This window comes from Symphalangus syndactylus, chromosome X (genome assembly GCF_028878055.3).
Source record: "Symphalangus syndactylus isolate Jambi chromosome X, NHGRI_mSymSyn1-v2.1_pri, whole genome shotgun sequence".
Taxonomy (NCBI): domain Eukaryota; kingdom Metazoa; phylum Chordata; class Mammalia; order Primates; family Hylobatidae; genus Symphalangus; species Symphalangus syndactylus.
This window is the reverse complement of record NC_072447.2, coordinates 117,886,013-117,892,660: the sequence shown is the minus strand read 5'-3', so window position 1 is coordinate 117,892,660 and position 6,648 is coordinate 117,886,013.

Sequence of the window (6,648 nt, the reverse complement as noted above, 5' to 3'; positions counted from 1 at the left end):
CTGCCCCCTGACATGCATAGCTTTCTCCACTGTTAATATCCCCCAACCAGAGTGGTACATTTCTTACTATTGATGGACCTACACTGATACATCATTACACCCAAAGTCCATAGTTGACATTTGGATCCCCTCTTGGTGTTGTACATTCTATGGGTTTGGCCAAATATATAATGACATGTAACCACCATTATAGTATCAGAGAGAGTAGTTTCACTGCTTTAAAAATCCTCTCTGCTCCACCTGTTCATCCCTCCTTCCTCCATAACCCTGGGAACCACTCATCTTTGTATCATCTCTGATATGGTTTGGCTGTGTCCCCACCCAAATCTCAGCTTGAATTGTAGTAATACCCACATGTCAAGGGTGGGGCAGATGGAGATAATTGAATCATGGGGGTGGTTTCCCCCATACTGTTCTTGTGATAGTGAATAAGTCTCATGATAGCTGATGGGTTTATAAATGGGAGTTCCCCTGTACAAGCTCTCTCTTGCCTGTTGCCATGTAAGACATGACTTTGTTCCTCATTCATGATTGTGAGGTCTCCCTGGCCATGTGGAACTGTGAGTCAATAAAACCTTTTTCCCTTGTAAATTACCCAGTCATGTGAAAACAGACTAATATAGTAAATTGGTACTGGTAGAGTACAGTGCTATTGTAAAGATACCTGAAAATGTGGAAGCGACTTTGGAACTAGGTAACAGGCAGAGGCTGGAAGAGTTTGGAGGGTTCAGAAGAAGACAGGAAAATGTGGGAAAGTTTGGAACTTCCTAGAGACTTGTTGAATGGCTTTGAGCAAAATGCTGATAGTGATATGGACAATAAGGTCCAGGCTGAGGTGGTCTCAGATGGAGATGAGGAACTTTTTGGGAACTGGAGTAAAGGTCACTCTTGCTATGAAAAGAGACTAGCAGCATTTTGCCCCTGCCCTAGAAATCTGTGGAACTTTGAACTTGAGAGAGATGATTTAAGGTATCTGGGGGAAGAAATTTCTAAGTGGCAAAGTGTTCAAGATGAAGCAGAGCATAAAAGTTTGGACAATTTGCAACATGATGATGCAAGAGAAAAGAAAACCCCATTTTCTATGGAGAAATTCAAGCCAGCTGCAGAAATTTGCATACGTAATGAGGAGCCGAATGTTAATCCCTGATACAATGGGGAAAATGTCTCCAGGGCATGTCAGAGACCTTCACACCAGCCCCTTCCATCACAGACCTGGAGGCCTAGAAGGAAAAAATGGTCTGGGCCGGTCCCAGGGCCTCTCTGCTGTTTGCAGCCTTGGGACATGGTGCCCTGCCCTGTTTCCCAGCTACTTCAGCTCCAGCCCTAGCTAAAAGGGGCCAAGGTACAGCTCAGGCTACTGCTTCAGAGGGTGCAAGCCCCAAGCCTTTGTGGCTTACATGTGGTGTTGGGCCTGCAGGTGCACTGAAGTCAGGAATTGAGGTTTGGGAACCTCTGCCTAGATTTCAGAGGGTGTATGGAAATGCCTGGATGTCCAGACAGAGATGTGCTGCAGGGGCAGAGCCCTCATGAAGAACCTCTGCTAGGGTAGTGCAGAAGGGAAATGTGAGGTGGTAGCCCCTACACAGAGTCCCCATTGGGGCACTCCCTAGTGGAGCTGTGAGAAGAGGGCCACTGCCTCCAGAACCCAGAACGGTAGATCCACCGACAGCTTGCACCATGCTCCTGCAAAAGCCACAGACACTCAATGCCAGCCCATGAAAGCAGCCAGGAGAGGGAATTTACCCTGCAAAGCCACAGGTGTGGAGCTGCACAAGACCATGGGAATCTACCTCTTGCATCAGTGTGACCTGGATGTGAGACATGGAGTCAAAGGAGAGCATTTTGGAGCTTTAAGATTTGACTGCCTGGCTGGATTTCAGACTTGCATGGGGCCTATAGCCCCTTCATTTTGGCCAATTACTTCCATTTGAAATGGGTGTATTTACTCAATGCCTGTACCTTCATTGTATCTAGGAAGTAACTAACTTGCTTTTGATCTTTCAGGCTCATAGGTGGAAGAGACTTGCCTTTTCTCAGATGAGACTTTGGACTATGGACTTTCAAGTTAATGCTGAAATGAGTTAAGACTTTGGGGGACTGTTTGGATGGGATGATTGGTTTTGAAAGGTGAGGACATGAGATTTGGGAGGGATCAGGGTGGAGTGATATGGTTTGGGTGTGTCCCCACCCAAATCTCAGTTTGAATTGTAATAATCCCCACATGTCAAAGGCAGGGCCAGGTGGAGATAAATGAGTCATGGGGGCAGTTTCCCCTATACTGTACTCATAGTTGTGAATAAGTCTCACAAGAACTCATGGTTTTATACATGGGAGTTCCCCTGTACAAGCTCTCTCTTGCCTGCTGCTATGCAAGACGTGACTTTGTTCCTCATTCATTTTGTGCCATGATTGTGATGCCTCCTTAGCCATGTGGAACTGTGAGAATTAAACCTCTTTCCTTTATAAATTACCCAGTCTTTTGTATGTCTTTATTAGCAGCATGAGAACAGACTAATACAATCTTCATAGTTTTGCCTTTTCCAGAATGTCACATAGTTGGAATCATGCATTATGTTGACTTTTCAGTTTGCCTTCTTTTGCTTAGTAATATGCATTTTAGGTTCTGTCATTTCTTTTTATGTCTTGATAGCTCATTTTTAGAAGTGTGGAATGATATTCCATGGTCTAGCTTACCATAATTTATTTACCCATTCACCTACTAAAGAATGTCTTGGCTGTTTCTACGTTTTGGCTGTTATGAATAAAGCCACTATAAACATCTGCATGCAGATTTTTGTGTGCACGTAAGTTTTCAAATTTTTGAGTAAATACCAAGGAGCATGACTGCTTAGAACAAATGGTAAGAGTGTCTTTCATTTTATAAGAAACTGCCAAATTGTCTTCTTAAGTGACTGTACCATTTTGCATTCCCACCAGCAATGAATGAGAATTTCTGTTGCTCCACATCCCCACCAGCATTTCGTGTTATCAGTGTTCTGAATTTTGACCATTCTAGTAGTTGTGTAGCAGTATCTTGTTTTAATTTGCATTTTTTGACTACACATGATATGGAGCATCTTTTAATATGCTTGTTTGATATATATATATATATCATCTTTTGGTGTGGTGTCTGTTAAGGTCTTTGCTCATTTTTTGATGTGGTTATTTGTTTTCTTATTGTTCAGTTTTAAGAGTTCTTTGCACATTTTAAATAACAGTCCTTTATCAGATAAATGTATTTTGCAAATGTTTTTTCCCAATCTGTGGCTTTTCTTTCTATTCTCTTGATTGTGTCTTCACAGACTCAGACATTTTTAATTTTAATAAAAGCCAGTTATCAATTCTTTCTTCTATTGATAGTGCCTATGATGTTGTTTCTAAAAAGCCATTACCAAACACAAGGTCTTCGAGATTTTCTCCTATATTATCTTGTAGGAATTTTTATAGTTTTGCATTTCACATTTAGGTCTGTGGTCCATTTTGAGTTATTGTTTTGAGAAAGATGTAAGGTCTGTATCTAGACTCCTCCCATCTTTTTTGGTGTATGGATGTCCAGTTGTTCCAGCACCATTTGTTGAAACACTATCTTTGCCTCATTACACTGACTTTGCTCCTTTGTCAAAATTCAGTTGACAATATTCATTTGGGTCTCTTTCTCAGCTCCCTATTCTGTTTTGAATGGATCTATTTGTTTATTCTTTTGCTGAAACTACACTATCTTGTTTACTTTAGCTTTATAGTAAGTCTTAAAGTAGAACAATGTCAGTCCTCCAACTTTGTTATTCTTCTTCAATACTGTGGTGGCTAATCATTGTCTTTCGAGTCTTCATATAAATTTTAGAATGTTTGTTGATACACACAAAATTACCTTCTGGGATTTTGTTTGGGATTATGTTAGATCTATAGACCAAGTAGCAATGAACCAAAATCTTGATAATATTGTGTCTTCCTATCCATAAACACGGCCATTCATTAGCCTTTGATTTCTTTCATTGGGATTTTAAAAAATAATTTTAGGTTCAGGGGGTACGTATACAGGTTTGTCACATGGATATATTGAGCAATGGTACGGTTTGGGCTTCTAATGTACCTATCACCAAAATGGTGAATACCATACCTCATAGGTAATTTTTTAAACCCTCCCCCCAAATCCTCTCCCCTTTTGGAGACTCCCGTGTCTACTATTTCCATTTTTATGTCTATGTATACTCATTTTTTATCTCCCACTTAGAACATTTTGAATGAGAATACTGCATGAGAACATGCAATAATTTGATTTTCTGTTTCTGATTTCAGTCACTTAGGATAATGGCCTACAGCTCTATCCATGTTGCTGCAAGGGACATAATTTCATTCTTTTTTATGGCTGCATCGTATGACATGGTGTATGTGTACTACACTTTCTTTTTCCAATCATCTGTTGATAGACACTTAGGTTGATTCAAAATCTTGGGTATTATGAACAATGCTGCAATGAACATAAGGTATAGGAAATCTTCATATAAAAATAGTTTTGTAATTTTCTCAAGTAGATCTTGTACATATTTTGTTGAAATTAAGCCTAAGTATTTAATTTGAGGTGTTGGTAATATAAAGGATATTGTGTTTTAATTTCAAATTTCAGTCGTTCATTGCTGGTATATAGAAAAGCAATTGACTTTTGTATATTGACTTTGTATCCTGTAACCTTGCTATAATTGCTTATTAGTTCCAAGGATTTCTTTTTCTACATATACAATCATGTCATCTGCAAAAATTACAGTTTCATTTCTTCCTTCCCTATCAGTATACCTTTTATTTTCTTTTCTTGTCTTACTGCATTAGCTAGGACTTCCAATGTGATGTTGTAAAGTAGTGAGAGGGGACATCCTTACCTTGTTCTCTATCTTAGTGGAAAAGCTTTTAGTTTCTCACCTTTAAGTATGATATTAACTATTAAGTATTTTAAAGGTACTCTTTATCAAGTTGAAAAAATTACCCTTCTATACTCAGTTTACTGAGAGTTTTTGTCATAAATGGGTATTAGATTTTTCAAATGCTTTTTCTGAATCTATTGATATTAACAGGCATTTTTTTTTCTTTAGCCTGTTAATGTGATTGATCACCTTAATTGATTTTCAAATGTGAAACCAGCCTTGCATTCCTGGGGAAAAACCACTTAGTCATGGTATATAATTCTTTTAACACAATATTGGACTAAATTTGCTAATATTTTGCTGAGGATTTTTGTGTCTGTGTTCATGAGAGATATTGATCTGTAGTTTTATTGTAATGTCTCTATCTGGTTTTAATATTACTATGATATAGGACACAGAATGAATTGGATGTATTCCCTTTGCTTCTATCTTCTGAAAAAGATTGTAAAAAATGGGTATGAATTTTCCTTAAATGTTTGGTAGAATTTATCAGTGAACCTATCTGGGCCTGGTGCTTTCTGTCTGAGAAAGTTATAATTTACTGATTAAATTTATTTATTAGATATAGGCCTACTTAGGTTGTGAGTTTTGGCAGATGGTGTCTTTCAAGGAACTGGTCCATTTCATCTAGTTTATTAAATTTGTGGGCATAAAGTTGTTCATAATTCTTTAATTATTCAAGGTCCAGGTCATCTGTACTGATAGCCTATGTTATATTTCTGATATTAGTAATTTGTGTCCTCTTTTTAAATGTTAGTTATCCTGGTTAGAAGCTTATTGGTTTTATTGTCCATTTCAAAGAACTAACTTTTGGTTTCATTGGTTTTCTCTATTGATTTACTGTTTTTAATTTCATTGCTTTCTGCTCTAATTTTTATTATTTATTTTCTTCTTCTTACTTGGGATTGGATTTGCACTTACTTTTCTAGTTTCCTAATGTGCAAGCTTAGATTGCTTTTTGATCTTTCTTATTTACTAATGTATGTATTCAATGCTATAAATGTCTCTTTATACACTGCTTTGCTGCATCCCAGTGATTTTGACTAGCCATCCTTTGTTTCAAAATGTTTTTATATTTCTCTTGAGATTTCTCTTCTAATGCATATCTTATTTAGAAGCATATTGTTTAATCTCCGAGTGATTTGGGATTTTCTACCTGTCATTCTCTTATTGATTTCTGTGACCTGAGAGCAAGTGAGCAGGCACTGTATAATTTCTATTATTTTAAAATTGTTAAGAGTTGTTTTATTGTCAAGAACGTCATCTATCTTAGTGAAAGTTACACGTGCACTTCGGAAGAATGTGTATTCTTCTGTTGTTAAATGAAGTAGTCTGTAGATGTCAATTATATGCAGTTGATTGATGATGTTGTTGACTTTACCTGTGGTATAACTGGTTTTGCTTGCTTAATCTGATCATTTCTGATGGAAGGGTATTGATTTCTCCAACTATAATAGTGGATTCATTCATTTCTTGCAATGCTATCAATTTCTGCCTCATGTATCTTGATGCTCTTTTCTTAGGCAAATAGAGTTGAGGATTGTCATGTCTTCTTGGAGAATGTACTGCTTTATTTTTATATAATGCTCCTCTCTATTTTCTTTCTCTGAACTCTACCTTGTCTGAAATTAATAAAGCTACTTCTGCTTTCTTTTCTTTAGTTTTAGCATGGAATATATTTCTATATCTATTTACTTTTAATATGTATTTTTCTTTATATTTAAGGTGGGTT